Source organism: Amia ocellicauda, chromosome 1, assembly GCF_036373705.1.
Source record: "Amia ocellicauda isolate fAmiCal2 chromosome 1, fAmiCal2.hap1, whole genome shotgun sequence".
Taxonomy (NCBI): Eukaryota; Metazoa; Chordata; class Actinopteri; order Amiiformes; family Amiidae; genus Amia; species Amia ocellicauda.
In genome coordinates this window covers 12,331,062-12,354,853 of record NC_089850.1, presented here as the reverse complement: position 1 = coordinate 12,354,853, position 23,792 = coordinate 12,331,062, and the positions used below count along the sequence as shown (strand labels likewise).

At 36.4% G+C, this 23,792-nt stretch overlaps 1 protein-coding gene and 1 long non-coding RNA gene across 2 annotated transcripts in view; one reads left to right on the top strand and one right to left on the bottom strand.

The window, feature by feature from the left end:
* Positions 1–23,792, top strand: part of LOC136767666 (protein CEBPZOS) — a 398,863-nt gene that overhangs the window by 325,588 nt on the left and 49,483 nt on the right. The window lies entirely within an intron of this gene.
* The window catches only part of LOC136766483 (uncharacterized), a 28,367-nt gene continuing 26,678 nt past the window's right edge, over positions 22,104–23,792 (bottom strand). Inside the window, exon 2 of the long non-coding RNA XR_010821750.1 lies at positions 22,104–23,441. This is a non-coding gene — a long non-coding RNA (uncharacterized LOC136766483). The remainder of the gene's footprint in view (positions 23,442–23,792) is intronic.

Sequence of the window (23,792 nt, the reverse complement as noted above, 5' to 3'; positions counted from 1 at the left end):
TTAAAACAACCTATTGCTATTGAATGAGTCAAGATTCAAGTAATTACATTAGCTCCACAGATGATTTGTCTTGAAATTAGTATTCAAAAACACATGTAGATCTGCAGAATAACAACATTTAGAACACATAATTCTTCAGCGAAAATGTTTTTGGTCCAGTAAACTATTGCAGATGGTAAACACAATGTGTTCTTGTTTTAGAAGCTCGTATATTTGAATTAATTTGTGGTATAGCCCCCTGGTAGGTTGCTGCCTTACATTCGATTCCCAGGTCTTTGAATTTTGTTCAGTCAGCTGATTCAACCTCCAGTTGTGCTTGATCAATTCTACGAAAAGCTGGAAAATTAAGTGCAAAAGTGTCAGTGTCAACAACCTTTCTGAAGTCCTTAAATTGCCTGGCAAATGCATCTTAGATTCTGGGGATTTTTTCAGCAAGGTTCTTAAGATCAAGAAATTTACATTTTAGCCTGAGAAGGTCTCCCTGTTATGGCATCCACATCACATGACTCACCACAGGTAATAGAAAACCTAGATGATTAATTAGGGTTTCAACATTTCATCACACACTTTTCATCACCAGGTACATTTCATCACCAGTAACAAATTAATCACCAATTTGCATACAAATTACATAGATTGTCTCTTTTGATTTAGATCAAATATTTCTTAACTCTCAGAGTACTAAGCTCACATCGAATGCTCTTCGTGTCAGGACTACATCTCACATATCACAGTGCTTTTACATAAATAAATATAATGATCATATGAAACCTATATATCACAAGAAACGTAAGACACTGAAGTTTTTCATTCTTTTTACGACTCGTTTATTTCTTGAATGAAATTTGCATTAGCAAAGAAACCTATACAGACACCATTTTTATTCTCAAAACAACATTGTTTTCAAAATTATCCTGGCTTGTAAACACTTACAAAAATCATATATATGTATCCCCAGAATGTTCTTTCTGAACCACAGATGTTTACAAATAATTGTTCAAGAGATTATCATCAGTTTTGCAAGGAGCACACCTGTCTAGAAGCCTGTCAGAACTACAGGCAAAACAACAAAAACACAAAACAAACTAAATCATCCGGTCAGATTGTGTAGTGTTGAATACATTTAAAAGCATCTTCAAATGTACTTATTATTGTTGTCATTATTACTACCAGTAATATTTAATCATAACCATAACAATTATACATTTAATTTATTTTCCCTTTGCTGAGAAATCTGATGGTCGGGTTTGCTCTGTCGAATACATCTTGAACTATTACTTCTGTGTATTTTTTTAATTTTAGCAGTTTTCTTTTGTGTCAGTTCTGTAATTTGGGTTGAAAAGGGGATTCAGGTGTTCTTCGGTTAAAGGAAGAATATTGACATGGAATTCAAAAAGAGACCCCAAAGATGCCCCAGTTTATTCACACAATTATATACAAATGAAAACTGTAGCATGTAAATGTAAGTGAAACAAAATGCCAGTTCCAGATAGCTCAAGCCCACTTCCTAGTTCAATCAGGAAAGCACAATCAACAGTAGGAACTTTATTTTATATGGTGAATACCTGTGACAAATATATGGACTTGAGTGCAGGGTCTTTCCAATAGGCTAGATAAGCAGTTAGAAATATTATATATCACAATAATGTATTATAAACCATTAAATGTAAATATAAAATAAGTGTTTGTAGTTAGTATGATGATCAAAAGCAATTGATTAAATAACACGGTCATATTCTCTACATAATTTGGTAACTGTAAAACAAGAAAAAGTTGTCTTTCTGCATTTTACAGTGACACTTAATGAATGGTTTTTATTGTAAAAGAGGAAAAAAATTGTAATCACTTCATGTTTTTATGTGTTATTTTGTGATGAACAAGAAATTATTCATCCTCAAACATATGGCAGACAAAACCTACATCTTGGAAGAGGTTGGATTATATCCTGCCCATGCCTGTTGCAGCAATATTCAAAGTATTGGCAGAGGATTATTAAAAAATACCAACCCTAGAGAACTAACAAAGGAGTCTGATGATGGCAAATCAGGCTTGGGGTTTTGAACTGAAAAGCTTACAATGACTTTTGGCTTTAGTCTAGGAAACCTGGTGGTCTCTAGAATATTCTTATACTTTTACTTTTATATTTTTACTGAAAAGTAAAAACTTTGATTGTTACATTGCATTCAACTTAGACTAAAGTAAAGGGGAAATGATTGACTAACTAACTAAACTAAATTAATAAATAACTCCTAAAATATTAAACCAGTTAGAATACACAGTCAGCACATTAGTATTTTCTCAGAAGCAGGTCCAACCAATGCATTTCTTATGATGATTTTTGGCAACATTCCTGGAATCTGCGTTTTGTTTCCATATATTCAAATACACTAAGGAAACAAAAGGTTTCTTCAAAACAGAGATGTTACAATCTCCACTTGACCCTCATCCCTTTTAAAATCTTCTTTATTAGGATTAAACTACAACATAGAAACTGTAAAAGCACAGAAATCCAATACATTCTGTGGTGTGTGGTATCTATGCCCCAGTTGAGGGTTAATCATTGAACAGGGGTGACAAGATAATTTAGTACTTTGTACATGTATGTATAATGTATAAATTCCTGGATCAGCTGGCAACACATAATATTCAAGGATATGTATTTTTTCAAGCAGTCACACATTGACTATGAAAAGAAAAGCGAAAAAAACAAACTTTGAAAAGCCGTGAAATTATTTTTGGAGAATTGCATACATTTGCAAACAAGATTAAACTTCAGTTAACTGTCACTGCCTCAGACCTATTCAAACAGTTTAAATCAAGCATGATCTGTACTGATGGCTTTCTTTCAGTCTCTTTGGTGAGTATTTATTTTACCAAGTATCTCTAAGCTATAATTCTTGAAACATCTGCAAATAAACCTAGAACCCCCTGGATCAAAATCTGTGTATTGTTCCATTTTGAAATATTAATCAAAGTGCTACATATTGGGAAAGACTAATCTGCAAGTATTTTGCATTAATCCTCCACAGCACAAAGTCAATAAAACAACAGTTTATCTTTGAAGCACAATTCTTTCTCAATAGTTTCTGTTTCACAGAAGTGACAAGGATAAACTAATACCCTTAGTAGAATATACTACACAAATTATGCGTCACTGTACAGACATGGATGTACACTGCAAATGGTCCCTATAAGTAAAGTGAGGATTACTGCTCAAATTATCAAGAACATGTATCGACACCAAACCAGGACATGGAAGTCTAACACCAGATCATCATCATACTGTAGGCATTACCCATTTGTCTGTATACAAGAAGCTGTGGGCACAATGGTGGGCATTAATCAATCATTCATCATCTAGCTTTGGATCTAGGTGTTACTCAGGTGATTGTGAGTAATGATAATGTGCATTTCTGTGTTCTTCTGCCAGGTGTTCTGTCAAAGGTAGGATAAAACATTGTGTTTCTAGATACAATACCGGCCATTGTTGTGCAACCATACTTTCCAGCAGGATACTCTAAGAAGTGACTTCAGAGGGAAGTATAAGTAAAAAATAAATCTGTTTGGATATCTTGATCTTGGATATTAGTGATTACATTCTTTTTAAACAAGCTGAAAAGAAAATACCACAATGTTGTATTTTGACAGTCAATTGTTTTTAAGTCTTCTGAATTCTGTCAGTATGTTTCTGAAGCGGTATTGCTCATGTCAATTTCATTCAAGGAGAATTAGGAGTATTCTTTACCAAAAAAATGCATTTTTATACATTTTTCCTTTTTGATTTTGGCTCCTGATGTCTTAATTAACAGCTTTGGCTTACAACTAATGCATAGTCAACTTTGCCTGACTGTAATTTATTGACACTTGACACCTCTGTCAGTCTCACAAAAACTTCATCATGATGACAAGAATATAAACTCTAGTAAATAACAAAAGCCATACAATTTGTACTTTGTGAAATAGATACATTTTGGATTTAACTCAGAAGTGACAATATATTGTTTTGATTAGGAAATATATCAGTGATGTAGAGTGAGCAGCAGTTGTTAAATGGTTACAGAGCTTTTTATATTTTTGATTGAGTATCAGCATCTCTACTTTTGGTTTTTCATCCCTTCATTCTTGGTTAATTGGGGTCTTTGTGCCAGATTTGTTTTATTTTACTTTTTTGTCATCACCATCATTACATGAAACCTCCTTTGAATTGAATCATCTTGGCACATGTATAAATAAATTAACAATAAGCAGATCAAGGGTTTCTTTCAAGATGCAACATTGATACCACTCACTCTGCTTTGTCTTTTACAAAAATGTTTTTCAGAAATCAACCATATGTGCAGTGTAGCTCATCTTGCACATTGTGTTTTTCTTATCCTGATTATGAAACGTGAAGGAGATCGCTGTGTTGCTCCTTGTTTCACCTGCCACAAGTAGCTGGCAATTAGGCTCGATTCAAACTGATAACACTTGTTCGCCAGCATTTCTCTAACTATTGAACAGTCGCAGAGCGTGACAAGCCCAACTCCCATTGATCTTATTGAAATCTGAGGCAACATCTACTTTCAAAGACTGGCTTAAAGATCTGTGAAATTGATACCACACCACTGAGATGGGCTGTTATCTTTTTCCACAGCGGCGGAAAAGCACTAGCAGGAGTGCTGCATGGAGAGGATGCAACAAGGGTGGAAATAAGGAACACCTTTAACAACATCATTATTTGTAGAAACTAAGATAGATACGTTCCTGTTTCAATATATATTGCTTGGTGGTTGTTGTTTTTTCCCATTAATAGAGAAAGTATCTATTTCACATTAGTTTCACTAATTGGGCACTGTTCTTTTGTATTTGAAAAGATGCATTTTCATGCCTTTTCATCTTATTTTATGTTTTTAATCACTGTACCTACTCTGCCGTGCTGAGAATGACAAAACCAATTCAGTCTGAGTTTATGGGGTGTTTTGGAGTCATGCTGAACTACATTTGAGTTAATGTTATTCCATTAACTACTCTCACCAGATAAGAGCTGATCCACTCTTTCACAATATTTAAAATAAGGGTGAGACAGCGAATTGTGAGGTACTGGTCTCATATCGCCCATAAACTGAGGTTTCAAAGTCATACACAAAAAGGGAAGGGCTAAAAACTGGTTCATCTCAGAAGAAAGGGAAAGTAGGCAGACTGCTATATACATGCTGACAGCGGCACACTCACTGTATCTATGTACATGTCACCACATGAGTATCCCGCTCTGCATCTGGACTTTATTTTGGTAGCTAAGAAATATCTAAACATTGCTGAATCTAAAAATGACTTGTTGTTTTAGCTACAGGTGCGACGGCTGCCTCACTCTGCATCTTCCCCAGTTTACACACTGATTCATTCTCCAGTGATCTCAGCCTCCCTGCATTCCTCGTGTGATATATCACTGTCATTAGGAAGTGTTAGGGTTTTTAGTTTTTATACAGACGTCCATTTCGATAGGATTAACTGTAGCTGGAAGACGTGTTATAGTAGACTTAGCTTGCTAAATTAAAGCAATTAAAATGGCCTTGGCCACCCAAGTTACAGGATATGTGCAGCAAAGAATACATTGTTGACTTCAAATGATATGCAACTGATGCAGGAGATGGTATTTAGTGTGTACCATTGGTCCATTTTGAGGACTTACAATTTTTGAAGTACTGTAAGCTTTCTCTTCAGTTCATAATTCTACCAATCCTATATCATAAAGTAAATACATGTACCTGCTGCTCATGAATCATACCTGGATTTTGCTTGAGCTATCAGTCATGAAGTTTGGCATAGTTTACCTGTTCAAGACATATATTACAGCCCTTTGGTGTCTATTTTATTTAATGACTTTGTCCTAAATGTAAAATGTTAAAGGGTCATGATGAAATGGCTTTGGCATAGAACTTCTTTGCTTTATATCTGGCAGTTGTTTTTTATTCAGGTTGTGCGAAGACACCCCATAATAATAAATCCATAATGTCACAAGAAAGTGGAAAATAACAAGAGCAATTCCCCCGACACCTTTTTTTACTCTGCCTTGCACGTACGTGTTTTATTTAATCTGCACACAAGCAATGCTGCATAGTGTCCTGCCAATGTTCAGAGGTAGAGTAAAATGATCTCTAGGTAGATCAGTCTTTTGCAATGGGATGCGTGGAGCTCAAGTTAAAAATGATTGAATATGTTTTCAGCCGTGCAGACATGCTGCAGTTAAGTGATCTTGAAATTAACTTGTGAACCATTTGGAAATCATGTAAAAAAACTAAAATCTCTTGGGTTGTACAGCTCCCATGAAGTCTTATAAAAAATAAAAATGGAGGAAATTTAAAGGAACGCAAAATTAAGAATTTAAATAGCAGCCTCCCCTTTCAATCAATTCATAGTAAAATGGTTTGAGCTTTTCAGGTGATTCATCCTAGCAGCCTAGGTCACTGTCTTGCATTGCACTACACCTATCACCATATAATACATATAAAACACAATTATCCATTTTGTGATGATTCATATTTTCTCCATCTGCCCTACTGTGCTGTTATGAAATAAATGGGAGTTATTTATTAATATCCTGCTTAAGAATCTAAAATACAAAATATCTAAACAAAGAAAGACTGCTTGGATATTTTTTTCCAGGGTATTTTGCAATCCATGGCCTTAAATGTCTTCCAGCGCTTGTTGAAATACAGCTGAGTGTGAGAGTGATTCATCGTGATTAATGTTATATCGATTCATCTGAACCTTAGATCCCGATTCTTATGATCGGCATGCCTTTGTGTTTGTGCTTCTCTGGTTGGAGGTGGTGTGGCGCTCACTGTATTGTTTAGGGTAACAAGCCTAAGGACTCCTTTGTATGCAGAAAAGGCCACTTTATCTCAGAGGACTATGTTAAGCAGCAGGATCCAGCAGCAAGCTGGCAAACAGGATCAGAATCCAGACAAAGTGGCCTGCTGGGGGTTTCTCCAGCCCCCTTCTTTGTGTCGTGACTGAGGGCATGCAGAGGATCACACACCCCATCCCTGCACTGTTTACTTAAGGAACAATCGGTAATTTATGAATAATAATGCCACCCTCTGACCAAGACTAATTGAATTGTGGCATGCTGTGGAGGTAATGAGGAAGCTTTGCAGGCCTGTTAGCCCATCAATGCTGTGTTTGGCGAAGCTGCACAGAATGATTGATCCACGTTTTGCATTCGTCCAGGTTTAAAAGAAGGAGGGGAGAAAAAAAATATTGCAGTTATCAACTATGTGTCCAGCTTCCTGGTCAGTACAAATGACACTAGACCTACAACGATTTCTATAACAATTCGGTGTGGCAGATTCATCAACATTAATGGTGTCTTACAAAGAAGAAACATCATTTAAAAATCAGGAAAACAGGAAATCATCACGGACTCATTTCCTTAAAGAAATTGTAACAATTAACCTTTGTTCCAGGAAGTAATAATATATTATTCCTCAATCTCACAGAAGGAAGAATGAGATTTTACTGTACATATATTAATTAAATGAACAGGTATGTTGCTATTGTTTTTGAAGCTGGGTTTTGTGTACTGTAATATGACTGTTACCAGCTAGAATTTCGTTTTGCATAGAACATATCAGTTTTTGTCAACTAAACTGCTGTTCTGTGTAATACATCAGACATGTAATGGGTTTAAAATGTTTTCAGGTTCCAAAATAAATCTGGTCATATTATGTATAGGGAATGCTGTCAAAGATGATCCTGCCCTCACAGAAAATCTGCTTCAGAAACAGAACTGCTTTAAACAACTGATGCTATAAGTTATACTAAAAGACACATTAAAATAAAGAAGAAATGTACATAAAGCTAGTAACTTTTGCCCTTATTTAAAAATAAATTGTTGCCAATGAGATACCATTAATATTCAATATGATTTTTTTAAAGCAAGAAAAATCCTGAGAACCTGAAAGAGCTCCTTTTCAAACACATCTCAATTTAAGAACCTTGTTGATTCAGCCTTTCAAAACACATTTTCTGCTAGCAAGGTTTGTGTTCCTGGAAGCTGAAAAGGGTAGATTCGCTTTATATATCAATCTATATTCTAATATCATGCCATTATATTTCAGATTGCTAGTTAGATTAAAAAGCTTAATATCACAACAGTACAAATTATTTGCCTACAATAATGCCAATAAACATATTATTTTATACAGACTAAGGTCATCTTCTGTGTTCATGTTGCAGGATGTGTTGTTCTGTCGCTTGATATGAGGACAGGAAATGTGCCTGCAAAGGAGGAAGGATAATCCTGACAACCATTGGATTAAGGGTAGGAACACAAAGGTTTTGCACAGAGTATGTGTCTGTTTTTCATTAAAAAGCAGCAGGCAACTTTTCATTGAAAATAAATCTGTATGATATTTCATTGTCTTTGGTCACCTATGTCTATATCTACAAAGAGAGATAAAGAGAGAGAGAAAAATCACAGAGTTCAGGATATGTCACTTGATTGCTTTTAGATATCAGTTAAAGGAGTGCAATTTGCTGCACTTAATGACTCTCATTACTCATTGAGAATACATGTACACAGGCCCAATTGCACATTAACTGGACATACATTAAACATTGTGCATTTTCCAGGTTGTAGTGAGTCATTCTGTTTTCTTCAGAAAAGGTAGCTCAAATATCATATTTGCAGCCCCTCTGAGATCATTATTTTGTGCTAGCCTTTTATGCAGCTGTTTGCCCTTTACATATGTGTCTAGCATATTAACCCCCCACCCCCACGCCACTGTTTGAGCATGTGACTGTACAAAACCAGAAAGCTATATTCAAAACAGAAATCTCTGTACAAAAAACGGAAATCTATGTAAAAAACAACCACAACACACAAATCTATGTACAAAAACTAAAGTTTACAAAATAGAAAAACAAATATGTAAACACCAATTAATTATATAAATTAATCTCTATAAAGGCCTGAAGAAAATTGTATTTAATATAATATATACAAACACATACTAAATTAAAGCAGTTTTAGTATTTTTCTAATTTAATTCAACAACCGTTCCGGCTTTATTTTCGAAACATTCAACCGTGTTAGTTAATCTACATCTCTGACACTTATTTGTTATTGATCTGCTGCAAACCTGTATAGCTTTAACAATATAAACAGGCTCAGTGCCAAATTTAATAATACAAGCCTGGAAGGACTCATAGCTATGGCAATATCTGTAGCTCCACCTTGAATGACATTATCTAATTGATATAGATTTGCATGAACTGCATCACCCACGAGTTAACTTATTCCATGAACAGCAGGGCTCTGATAATTGCCAAAAGTCGTTATCATGCAAGGTAACTCTAGATCAATTTTATAGCTCAGTCTAGTATCTGACATCAGTGCTACTCCAGTACATTTCTTGGTATGTTAAGCAATGAGACAAATATAAATAAATGCTGCATATTCATTTCCAGATGGATACCAAGACATCTTCAAAGCAATGCTGCTTTGGGTCTGCAAGTGTTATGTGTTATCTTGAGTGCGAATAGTAGATTACATAAAAATAGTCATATGCTCTTGTGGAAAATTATTCTTTCAAAAGAATCCATATGAACTGTAACCACTATACTATAAAAAGACCTACCGAAATCCCTACAATATACTCCCACAATTCTAAATAGAGTAGACCACTATTATCAGGTAACTTTCTAATTTGTTAACGAGCCATATTGTTTAACAGTATGAAGATTGTTTGCATTAATTATACCTAAAAATGTTACTTATATGTAGGCAGTATAACTCATTTAGTAATGAAAATGCAGGTATGAATAAAAAAAATAAAAAAAAATATGACAATCGGTATTACACATATCAGAAGTTCAAGAAAGTTTTACTCACATGGTCAGAGCCAAAAACGTAATCAGTTCTGGTGCCCTTGTTGGAATTGAGGGATAGATGGATTCCAAAGTTTACCAGGATATTTTTCTATATAAAACCTTGGTGCCTTCCTTTCAGATGGATTTTCCAGGAGGATAATAGTTTGAAGCAATCGTTTTCGACCAAAACAGGTTTTCGACCAATTGGTCCAGAGAGCACCAAATCAGTGTTCTTGATTGACCAACACAATCTCCAAGTCATGCCACCTGCGGGAGCTGGAGAGTTTTTTTATCGAGGAGTGTTCTCAAATAGCTCTTGAGAAGTGCTTGACATTTAAAAGGCTGAAGAAAGCAATTTCCCAAGGTCATCAAGGCAAAACACCGACTGCTAGGGTGTAAATAACTGTGAACATGGTGTATTTAAAAATGTGTGTCATTATCTTTTAGTAATATGCTGTTGACAGAGTCCAATTTTTTTCCCATTCTTTGATTTATTTGGCACACAATACTGAATTCATTTCAGTATTTGCCCAGTGTTTAGGGCTTTACCTGCATTTTCTTTGCTACATCAACTTTTAGGTTACACTTTATCAAGGGTGTGAATAAATCTCGAGGCACATCTATCTATTGCTTACTCAAGAAGAAGGTAAAGCCTTCCCATAAGCCTTTGAAGTCATTCCTTGTTATCCTTATCAAACGACCGCTAACCCTCCTCTCACAGTAGCCATCTCAACAGAGCTTGGTGTGGCTCAGAAGATCCAGGCCCCCTTGCTATCCTCTCTATATGTACACTTGGTCAGACTGTGTAAACTTTGACATGTGGATGTCGATCTTTCTCATATTTGCAGTGGGCTTTATCAGGCTGTGATTAGTTTCCAGAACAAATTTGAGCAAAAGAAAACATTACCTACAGTATGTAAGCTAACAGACCAGCTAGTTTTCAGCTTTGTGTATTTACATGGGCATTGGCTGTTTTGCTAAGGCTCTCTTAAAGTGATGATAATTGAACAGTGCCAGTGGAGGATGATGAGTTGTAAAGGTTTTATAAACAACGTGGGGGGAGAGATCTGGCCAGTGCTTTTTCAGCAGTGTTTGTTAATCTTGCTGAGTGCACTTCGCTCAGTGTAAATACTTTAGGATTGGAAGGTGTCAATAGTATAACTTTACTGTTTGCAAAATCATTCCCTGATATCATCAGTAAGTTTGCTGACAGTCCCTTTGCCAAATACATTGGAAAGCTTAAGTGAGTTGTTACACTGCAACCATAAATGAAAATAAATAAACTAAAACTAAAACGCTGCAAATGTTTACCATTTTTTTTTCTTCCATTGCTGTTTGGAGAAGGACCTCAAATAACATAAAGGGAATGTGCCCTAATAAATACTGTCATTATCTTCATGGAGTGTATTTGTAGATGTCTCCCACTGACAGACCAGGGACTGGCAATGTTTGCTTAAAACAAATTCCTCAGCCAAACATGTATTTAAGCAATGGTAAATTTGATTGTTGTGAACCTGGGTCAGACTGATTCCAGTGGTTGGCAAAGACGAGAACTGTTTATGGGTTTGCCTTCCTATAGAGGTTTCCGTGCTGTTGCTTTATGGTTTTAAGACCTTGTTTCTTGCATATTACATAATAATAATCCTGCTTTTCAAAATGGGCCTCAGAAAAGACATGTATTGAAAAGACTCACTGAACCTCACTGTCACTTGTTTTAGGTAAGATCCAGTTTGTCAGATTAAATAGGAACCTATAATAGTGCTGCTGAAGGCCTGCACTGAAAAAGAAAACAACAATCACACAGAAACCTGGATAATCTACGCCAGTGCTGTCATGAAGTCATGCAGCAAGACAAACAATCCTGAAGGAGTGGCTGGGTGCATTTTACACAAACTGTCAGGTATTTCACTTCCATACAGGTGCAATATATAAACATGCACCGTGTTCTTCTTGACCCAACTATTGAAACAGCACACTTTTTTTCTGCATTAAACGTATCACCCCGTTAACATTTTGATCCTCGCATCCTCTCCGTTCATGTCAGCCACATATCTCCAAGCAGGGGCATCACAAAGCCAGCCGAGCAGTTTGGTTCTGTTTAATAAATAGTGCTTGTGGAGAAGACTCTGGTATTGACCACCACTGGGGAGATGAAATGCTGGTGACATTTTAAAGAGGAATTTGCGATCCACAAATATGAGGCTGACAGACCTAGCATGACAGCACATAAAATCAATACAAATAAGCTGAATCCTTAATACCTTGATCCTGTTAGTAGACGAATGCATTACAACTAAGACACTAGAAGAGGAGCAACAGCCATGGATGTGAATGTTCGTCTTCTATTGACAGTTTCGAAGCCGAACACCACGGTAATAATAATTAGGACGCTTGTCTGAAGTCGCTCTCCTGTCTCTCTTTCTCGGCATAAAACAAAAGGTATGAACAGACTTTATCGTTACTTCACCATGGCTAAAAGAGTGCTCAAAAAAACACTGAGCAAACCTACCAAGATGCCTACCAAGGGATTTAAGGCTTACACCAGATTTAGTGGTGAAAATGCTGAAAGGAAATTGCTTTTCATCAGTAACATGCTACTCACGTCTGTTGTCAGAGGTCCACGGTCATCTTAAAAATGTAAAAGGCATGTATTAAAATCGCAGCTAAGCACAAAATGTGCTTCTTAAGAGACTTTTTTTTTTTTGCTGTTCCCCTTGTTGACAGCAATCCAGAGTGGCAGATTTTGACAACTTGCAAATTGATACATGGTTTCAGCCACTGACATCTTAACTCAGCACACTTCAAAGCAGCGAACTGTGAAGGTGAAGTCTTACAGACCCAACACAAATCATACACTCACAGCCATTGAATATTGCTATTTTTTATTTTTTTTGAAAGTTTGTAAAAAGAACTAAAAAATAATAGGTAACACATTGCAATAATGGGCACCGATTCTTGATTAATTAATATAACCCAACACCTTGTCTGTAAACCTATCGCTAATCCTGACCTTGTTATGTACGTGAACAGTAGAACTCAAATGACGTGCATAAGGTATTAAATTATTATTCATGTGGTATAAATACATCCATTTATTCTTGTAAAGTGTGACCAAATCACACTTGCACATTTTCTGAAGGGAAAAAATATTAACAAAATAAAATTATATTATCACAAAGTTATACATTTCAACTGTACTTCGGTTTATCCCAAGTGCAGTTACTAAAATCACACTATTTGTGTGAATGAAACTAATCTGGAGGATAATAAAGCAAACAAAACATCAGCAACTGTCTAGTTATCATATTTCATGTAACCAAAACCAGAAAAGGAAGTTTTTATTGAAGGGTTATTGTTTTTAATAAAAAAACACATTTAATTAATTTTTATTATTTTGATTTAATTATTCCACTTAAGAGAAACCTGCAGAGAGTTTGCAGAGTTATTTAATATGGCGTATATGCTAAAGGGAAGTTGTAGTTGAGCTAACAACACACTTTGGAAACTAATGAGCAAGGAAACAATACTTCTTAAATTAGCTGGATAGCAGTCATGCAGTTTCAACAAGTACAAATCCCATCCTTCCCAGTTATTTGATCAGTCAGTATGTTTATATGATATGTTCCTATTTCCGTTACAAAGTTCTGATACTTCAACTGATCTTTATTTTTAAACATAGATCATTTTGCACATCGGAATACATTTCCAGAAAACATGTTATTACCTAGAACAGAACCAGATACTTATAGGTACTTAGTTTTTGTAAAACTATTTTGGGGGGTGGGAGATTACTGTTCTGTAAAATTATATTTTAAGGTCTCTTTTAGTAGTGGTAAATTGCTTTAATTCTTTTGAAATTGCAAAGGTTCTGTTCCTAGTTTTATTTCTATTGATTGTTCAAAGTTAAGTTTAAATATTTGTTCCCTTTCTCTTTTCCACAAAAGCACACCCTTAATGTACAGTCACCATCCACGTATTAGCACCCTTGATAAAATTGAACAAAAATGCTCATTTAAATAACTCTAATGTCATTTTCCAACATGTAGAACATATTTTATATTTTATAATAATATATATTATAATTAATATTTTATTAATGATTCAATGGAATCAACCAAAATTACAAATTTTTCATGAGACTGGAGAACACATTGGAAGCGATCTTAGACCATTAGGACTACCTCCAAACAGAAAATGTCCAGATTCTTGATATCCTTCAGTCTGTACTTATGGACTCACCCCTTCAATTCAATCCACAAATTTTCAATGGGATTCAAGTCTGGAGCCCATTGCAAAATGTTGACTTTGTGGTAAATTAACCATATCTTTGTGGATTTTGATGTGTGCTCGGGGTCATTGTCTTGCTGGAAGATCCAAGTTTCAGCCTTCCGGAAGAGGCAACCAGGTTTTTGACACAAATGTCGTTGTACTTGGCAGAGCTCATGATGATGTTGACCTTACCAAGGGCCGCACAACCAGTAGAAGCAAAACAGCCTCATAACGTGAAAGATCCACCACCATATTTAACTGTAGGTATGAGGTTCTTTCCTATGTACACATCTTTCTTTCAACACCAAACCCACCGCTGGTGTGCATGGCCAAGCCGAAGAGCTCTATTTTGGTGTCATTGATCTGACCATAGCACCCAGTTCCAATCCATGTGCCAAAGCCATTTAGCAAATTTCAGGTGCTTACATTTGTTGTTTGCTTCCATTGAAGAACTTCTTAATTATTGCCATAGTAGCTGGGTATACTCATGTTTTTAGCTATGATTTGTACCCATCACCTGATTTATAGATGTCAATGATCATTTCTCTTTCAATTCTTGAGTTCTTTGCATTTCCCGTTGGTGATGGATGAAGAATGGATTTTACATGGGTGTTACCTAATTTTTATACCCCAGTGAAACAGGAAGCCATGGATTCCCTTTTGTTAGATTTTATTTGTGACACCTATATTTTTGAGAAAAAATATATATCTGAGCAATTATGGTGTTATCAAAGAACCTAGTTTGACCATATTTTTGTGCATAAAATATAGCTCCTTTTTGCTCATCTTTATCAAGGGTACCAATAATTTGCGGTGACTGTATTTATGTATGTCTCTGAATTGGAGGTCTGCAGGTTGAATTGAAAAAAGCAGTGCTTCATCATGGCCCAGGCCAATTCTTTGTCAGTATAAACTCAAGGACACTTCCTAGAAGAGATAATCCGGCTCAATCACGTGTGCAGAGTTTCATCTGGCTAGACCTGGAGAGTTGCCTGATAAGTTTATGCCCGCATCACGCAAGACATTTATCAGAACTGAGCCATGCATGAAACACGGCTGATAACACCACACCTGTTCACTTTCCTTCCTGTGCTGAGTGCCTGGCTCCACCCCCCCTCACAGCGCAGGCCTGTCCTGGTGAAACAATACGCCGCCTAGCAACAGGTTCTGCAGGCAGCATCTGTTGGCCTCATGACTCTGAGTCATATAACCACACGCTACCAATGAGAGAGACTGACGCACGGTTTGTCGCCAACTATCAACATGGGATGCACTCAGTGAGTTTATTCTCAGCTATGCCACCACCTGACAGAAACTACTTGTTCTCTTTCTGAAGTGTACTCTTTCTCCAAATGTTTTATGCCTTGCAACCTAGATGTGCATATATTACACATACAGTGGCAAACGTTTCTAAAAGCCCTATGGAGCAGGCCAGACAAGAGATTGTTTCTGCTGTAACATGAATGCTAAAATTATTCCACAGGACACACATAACAATGAGACAAACTTTTTAAAAGCACTGAAGATATATGAATAAAAATATACACATGCACATAGATTTATTTTAGATTTGTAATGAATTACAGCTAATTATCTTTATTTAAGTGAAAACAACAAATAATGCATTTTATAAACTTCAATGAGTTTTTCATACTCACTGCTGTGTCTTTAAAAGCTGGAAAATGTAAGAACAGGGAATCATTGAGACATACATTTGATTTGACTGGAACATTATTTTACTATAGAACAGAACATTTGTTAAAGAGTAAGGTAACACAGCACAAGCCACTTAACTGCGAACTTAAATACTAATGTACTCTAAAACCACCAACAAACTGCCAGCCACAAATGAGACAAAACATTTCTAAGATTGTAATTGCAGTGTTTTAATCTCTTTTCTTTGACACCGGACAACTTGACTGATTTTCTGAGTCATGGATTTTGTTTTGTTTTGTTTGTGTGATTGTTTCAAATTCGTGTTGATTGACAGGGAAAGTCGTAGTGTACTGCTAACCATGCAAAGTGACTTTTTGACCTCACCAATATTTTTGCATTCTTGGGATTTTATTGTGCTTTGTTTTAAGAATGTTCCAAATTGGAATTAGAAGCCTGCAAGGATTACAGGTGCTAGAACCCAACTGAGGCCTTGATAAATATGTATATGTTATATGTTATGTGTTATTTTATTAACCAAAATAAAAAGGAAGGACATATTTAATTAAAATTATATTAATTTATTGTATTCATGTCAAAACAAATATTTGGTATCTGGAATCTAATATTGTGGTACTAGTCAATCCATACTAGATAGATACATTTGCCAGTGGTAGTGATTCTTCTTTCCAGAATTCATTAGAGGCATTGAGATCTAGTTGTGTTTTTCTCTTCGACAGTGTTGAAATTCTTTGTTGTCATTCTGAAGTTTTGCCATAGGTGGTCTCTCTCTGTGACTATGTGGCTCAGTCTTCACAAAAGTCATCGGCCTCGAAAACAGGGCTCAGACAGTGCAGGTGACCCCTGTAGGAGTGTGGCAGGGGAGCCGTGACAGAGCAGAAAGCAATTTGCAGCCGCTAGAAACTGTTTGCCCCCCTGTATCAGTTTAAAAGCTCTGCTAAAAAAAAGTAAAAACAGCAATCATCATTATGTTGAAAGGCTACGATGCGGTTGCTAATGTGTGTGCTGAGTTACTCTGTTTGTTTGTAGGCCCTTACTAGAAGTGTGTCTGGTGTTGACTTTTTGAATTTAATATTGTTTGAATTTTTCATCAAGATTCCTGGCTCTGTTACAAGCGCCCTTTTGTTTCTGGGTTGTTTGTACATTCTTTGTGTGTGTGTGGATGTGCATGGATGTGTGTGTGTGTGTGTGTGTGTGTGTGTGTGTGTGTGTGTGTGTGTTTGTGTGTGTTTCTTTTGCCTCTAACTTTTCAAGTAGCAGTTTTCTCTGCCACTCCACCATTGTCACCGAAATCAAGACGGAGAGCTGCAGTCCAGTGGCCGTCTCACAAGCACCTTTGTGCAAAGAATGCAGAGGCAGCATTGAATGCAGGTCACAGCAGGTTACTGACAAAACCACTGAAAAGGCGGTTTTGTGTGGCCGCAGAATGGATGATGCAAGCGTTTAAATATAGCTTCCCCCTATCAATGGCCGACAATTAAAAACAGCTGGGTTGAAACACAGCTTCCTTTCAGTCGAGCAAAAGTTTATTTTTTGCCTTTGTTTGGCTGTCTTGGGGCAGTTGTATGGTATGGCCTGTTTTGTTTTTAGACATTTTTATGAGTGGTAGTGTCCGTTTCAGTGGTAGGTGTCGTAGTAGCAGATGTCAGAGTGAGACGAGTGTTCTTTCAAACTCATCCTGGACCAGAACAGCTTTGCTGATGCCCTTACTTAACTGATGTACATTTTACAGAGTATAGTTATAATTGGTGTTGAGTGTTGACGTTTGCACATTCCTTTCACTTTAAACGTGGTCAACTGGAAAGCATGTTAAAGACTAGTGTTGGTTGACGAGCAAAAATGTTCACTACTATTGAAAGTCTTTTGCAGTCCAACATTATTACCAATTAAAATATTTACTGTTAGAATAGCCAAGATTACTGCTCGCTTCGGTGAAATATTTTCATAAACAACCGATATAACTTTCATTTACATCAGTTTAGTCCTTATATTTGCTGCAATACATGATGGATTAACGAACATAGAATAGGTGTAAGATCCTATAAATTAATCTTCACAGTGAAGTGTCGTCTTCAGTGAATCCTCCTCTGGTACTATCAGGCTGTTTAACACATCAGTTCAGGAAGCAATCATTTACCTCACCTGTCATTTTTTAAACCCATTTCCATTGTTTCCCCTCTCTCAGGGTTTCCCACTTTATCTGGGGAAGTTTGAATTCTGCCATAATCTTGATGCCTTTATGTGCCTTCCTTATCTTATCATTTTGTCATCTCTTATCGTCTCTATCCTGACCCAGGGCTCCGGATCATTCCCAGTCATTAATCTTTCAGCCTGCTTTCCCGCTTGCGCATCTCAGATTGTTTTTTTTTTTTCACTTGATACCACAACTGGGCTCAACCACCAGCCACACATCAAAAACACAATCAATCAATAAATGCAAATGTTTGCCCCGAAATGTTTCTCTGTACCTTGGTAGAGAAGAATAGTATTTAATGAATTGAAAGTTAAAAAATAAAAGCTGTTTATGAGTTCGATCAACTTTATATATTAAAACAATATCAAAAGCATATCATTTAAGATTTCTGGCCCTAACAAGGGCAACACAAAGGCAGCCATTTTCATTTCAGATTTAAGTCGTATTTTGTAGATATTTCTACTTATTAAAAGCAGCCCACAATAATATCAAGGAATATGCTGTTTTTGTGTAAGTAATATGACAAATTCTGATCTTAATATAATGACCCAATTTTCTTAGACACGTAATAAACCCTTTTTTTGTTGTTGTTGGTTATTGATAGGCTGCATCCTATGAGCTCGGGTTCTTTGTTTTGTTCTGCTTTGTGTTTTAGTGAAAGCTGTCCCGAGTTGCAGCTGCTAATAGAAGTGATGGTTACGATGAATTAACCTGAAGAACGGGTTATCAACCACATCTTTCCAGCAGCTGCCTGGGAAATAAACAAGCTAATAAAGTTTCATAGGGGATTTCATTTGCATTCGTTAGCTTTGAACGGTATTACCTGTCTCATAGATTCCATTTGGAAAGTAATGACTCAAATTATGATCCCAGGACACGTGTATGAAATGTAACCTAAAATGTAACCTGGGCTGTGTAAACAGAAAGGAGGGAAAGCTAAACCCAAAAATTAATCTCAAATTTGATTTAAAGTGTGGTATAAGCAGTTCACCACAGCCACTTCTTTATCTTGGAACATTTTGTAAACAATTTTAAATCAATATTCCACATTAAAAAGTAAGGTTATAACTACATTTTAAAAGATAATTCTGTCTAATGAATTATCAAACAAGTAAGTGATTAATTCTAGAACTAAAGACACTCCATCTCCTGAAATCATTCTAGAGTACCTGCAAGTGCTATAAACTCTACTTACATTTGTTCTTATGATGTAATACATTTCTGTACACCAAAACAAGCAGGTAATTGCTGCATCAACCGATGAGACATTTAGTGGAAAAAGTTTAATTTAAACACCACGTCTGCTGTGTGTTAACTAAAGCCTGTCTCCAGTGTTTTAAGGAAAGTATTTGGCTGTACACCCATCATTTGCTTGAGTTGAAGCATAACCATCACATCTGCACTGCCTCCTTGTAGCCCCTGACCTTCTCCATTACCTTGTTCAACATTTCTTTCTCTTAGCACTGCCACAATTTGTTTGGCACAAAGCTCATTCTCCTGGCCATGGAAAATGAATACACACTAATGGGTTCAGCAACTAGTCACTTAAGACAGCTGACAGACAAGGTGAGTAGAGTTTGGGTGAGGGCCCATACCTGTCTGCACTTTATAGGACAAGCACCTGTCACTGCTCCAGAAGACCCAGAAAAAAAAAACACACTGTTTGTACATGTGCCGTCACTATTATAGCAGCCGGGGATAAAAGACGGAGGGTTAATTGGGAGTTTTGCGGCACAAGGAAATGAAAGGCACCCTCTGTTGTTTCCTTGCCTCGGTAATGTGTTTTAAAAGTTATAATACAGTAGTATTATCTCCCAGAGACATTTTTGTTTCTAGGATCCCTGGGCTTTTGATCCTTTGGGAACTCAATCTGTGGTTGGTTTCAGCCCATAATAACATGCCCTGGACATTTAAAGGTTTTGTTAAAGGTTAATGCAGACTAAAAGGGTAAGGCCACACAATTGTGGGTAATGATTGATCACACAGCTCTCTTTCACAAGCGCTTTATTATGCAATTATTCAGCCTTTGCATTTTATAATAAAAGCAGGCTGCTAATTATAGATATAGACAGAGATACAAAAATAAGTCATTTTAGAAATTATAAAAGTGCTAGTGCTCAACAAGTAATGAACCCAAAATGCACTAATTCATTCATTTTTTTAATCATATCACATAATATGTCTGATCTTTCTGACAGTAGCATATGTAAAGTGATGCAAAACACTATGTAGGACTTCATTTTATTTGGTGTTTTCAAAGTAGGCTTGTATTCAATCCAAACTTTGACCCACCCTTCAGAAGAAAATAATAAATTAAGATGCTTGGCGATAGCTTTTTGTTTTACTGAGATAATCTTCCTGCTGTCTAATGCAGACCCATAAAAATGGTTGGTTTTTAACTTGGCTGGGGGGATTGCAGATTTGATGTGGTTCAGATCATAGTTTGGTTTCACCCACAAACACTTACAAAATAAGCAGTTAAAACATTTCTGCAATACCTACAATAGTGATGATGATTAATATAATTAAATAATAATAATATTGCTGTGAAGCAGTTTCACTCTTTTCCATTTTATACAATTATTTCCTTGTTCAAATATCTGAAAAGGCACATGTATTGAACAGTGAAGAATAGTGGTATTTGCAGATTAATTGAATGGCTCTTCAAATTAAAAAGTGTCAGATGTGTCCTTAGATAACTAGCAAAGTTAGGTGCATCACTATCTCAAATAAGAGACTATAAAGGTTTTTACTGCTGTTAGTTAAAAGCTCTACTTTGAAGTGATTCCACTTTCAATTCTATTGCATGTCAATAATGTGACCTTGGAGCTTAATTGCACTTCTGAGTCCTTATAGGTTATAAACCATACATTTTATTACATTCATTCAATGCAGCATCTCCCACTCCCTGCATTTGACCACAGCGTAACTCTTAACAGCCTATAAGTCTGCACATTTTCAATTTTAGCATCTTCTTGAATTAGAGCATAATTTTCTGTTTGCCATTTGGAGGAGCCGCCGTTAACACTTTAGTTATAATGGGTCATAAATATTTTCAAAGTCACTCCTCGACTCTGTTGTGGTTATAGGTTTACAATGACCAAAAGAATGCTCCTGCTTTCCATATGTCACTTTTAATGGAAAAAAAATCAATTGGGACATTGAATGTTTACTTGTTATAGTAAAATCATTCACTGATTAAGCTTTTCCATCTCCTTAATGACAAAATTAAATATAATGCATGGGGGGAGGTCAAAATAAATCTAGATTGCCTGAAAATTCAGATCCATATCTCCAAAGATGTTGCCGACCACTTGAGCACACCAAAAAGAAAAATCAGACTAATATATTTTGCCCTCAAATGAGAAATCACAGAAGTATTTTATTTTACATAAATCACAATATTACTTCATTGTAGTTGCAAATGTCACAAAAGGAAGAGGTTAATTCAGTGCATAGCTTCTTAAAGCACACTTGCTCTTTTCAAATTTAGCATTGTACCCAGAGCTTCAAAGAGCCTTTGAGAGTATTGCTATTTTCAATGAGCTTTCGTGCCTTGCCCCATTACTCGAAACCTGCTTTGATAGCTCTGTTTCCACTCACAATGGAGCAGACATCTTTTGCAGCGGCACAATGAGTTAATAACAAAGCTGTTGTCTCAAATCCTTTTTCTGTGTTGAGACATTAGGCCCAAGGTTTAACCCAACTGATCTAAATACAGTAAATGTGGATCCTAGGTGGAGGATTTTGAGCTACACAAATTAATGCACTTTGTCCCAGTTCATGCCGGAGGGGGAGATTTGTTAAAATCATGTTTTATTTAAAATTGTCAACTTAAAGCAATATGTAAGTTGCCATATTGGAAGGGATATTATAGTTGATTCTATGTTAGTAAGTCTAGTATTTAGTTTGCACTTATTTATACATTGACTGGCTTCCTTTGTCTATTTTTCATACATCTGTCCAATCTGTTCTAACAATGTTTGCAGTAAAACACGGATGGTTTCAGTTGGGAATGTAATGTTCTCTTGTCAAAATAACTTTGAATTTCACAAGTTGAATATAGACAGAATTTGGGGGGGTAAATTAATAATTTAAGTTCTGGGAGTGAGAATATGTTTCAAGAAAATTCTTTATTTTCTTCACACATTAAAAACCAATACTAAACAAAAACATTTCATTAAGTAATTGTAAATCATTAAAATATACATAGTTTTTACATAACTGATGTGGTAAAACTGACTAGTATTGACATCTCTTGAAATATGTATGTTTCATTTTGGAGAACCGGCATGCTGACCCTTCTCAAATCCTTTTATTTTTTTATTTATAACTTTTTTCCTTTCTTGTTGATTTTAGGTGTTTACCTAAATCGCCTTTATTATATTTAACTGATAATCCAGGCTTTACCAGCCTGGTGTAATTGCTGGGAATTTGAACAGGGAAAGGCTGTTATATAAAAATATATATATTTGAACAATAAAAGACAGCTTGCCTGACTTGTGCCATTTGTAGAATTAAAAATAATAATATCCACTAGGGGGACCTTTTACTTCCCAATACTGGGACAATTTTGCAACTTTGTAACATAAAATTCGTGCCAGGGGAAGTCACAGATTGGGGTGTATCTTGGGTATTTAAAACTGTAAGCAACCCTCCTATTCACTATTCATATTCTATTAATGGTGAAATGCTTTTTTTTTTTTTTTTTTCCCTGTTCCATCTTACACACATTTTAGGATTCTGGAGGCAGAATCCTTGTGTCCACTGTATTTGACACAGGGTCACAGAAATAGCCCCCACTTGAGAAAAATAAATTTGTTTTGTTTTCCAAGCTGAAGTCTGGAACACTATTAATTAGTTTACTCAGTCCCTACGTTTGGCCACCAAATGGTGTTGCTTCAAAGAAGTAGCTGTCTGTTGGAGTCTCCCTGTTTCTTCTTTTTCTTCCTTCTTTTTTTCCTTTTCCTTTTTTCTCTGAGCGCGAATGGTTGAGAATAGGGGCCGAAATACGTTGGACTTGAAATGGAAGATCTCCAGGAAACAGAGGCAAACAGAGGGGCTAATTTAGCCAGGCATAGCTGGTGTTGTTTGTGGTTGTCCCTGACAGCCGTGCTGACTCCAGAGCACCTGTGTTTGCTCACTAGCTTTCCTCAATCTGCTAGAAAATGGCCCAAGCATGTCACATGGCAGCCAGATAGTCCAGGCACCATGGGAATACAAAAGCCGGGGCTTTTAGCGCAGTTAATCATTAATGCAGCTTTTCTTTGTCCCATTCAGGAGTGCTGACAAGTGCTTTGATATTTCATATTTGCCATCAGGTTAACCACAGTCATAACCAGGTACTAATGAACACATTGACTCAAAAGCTTCTCTGTTTCTCTTTCTGGGGGATGCGTGGTGGCCCAGAGAGCCACTGTCCTCTTCAGCTGCGCAGTTACAGTACTTGAACCTGTTGGGGAGAAAAGCAGACGGCGATTACAGGACAATAAAGCATAATAGAAAAACAACACCCCTGGAGTAGGGGGCAGAGAGCTGATGTATGTATGTTTCTCCAGTATCTGGTTACATTATTAACATACAGCGCTCTAGAGCACCTTGACTGTGGATTCCTTGCAATCTGTTACATGGTGTAATATTGGTAGAATTTTTCCCACAACTTGATTGACCGTCACAATTCCCTCACCCCTGTAAATAGCAGACACTCTTGCACATTTCAAGGGAACCTATCTTACGGGTTATGCAAGGATAGTCTGAATGATCTGAAAAAGTACTGGTAGAGTTTTCACATTTCAAACATCAG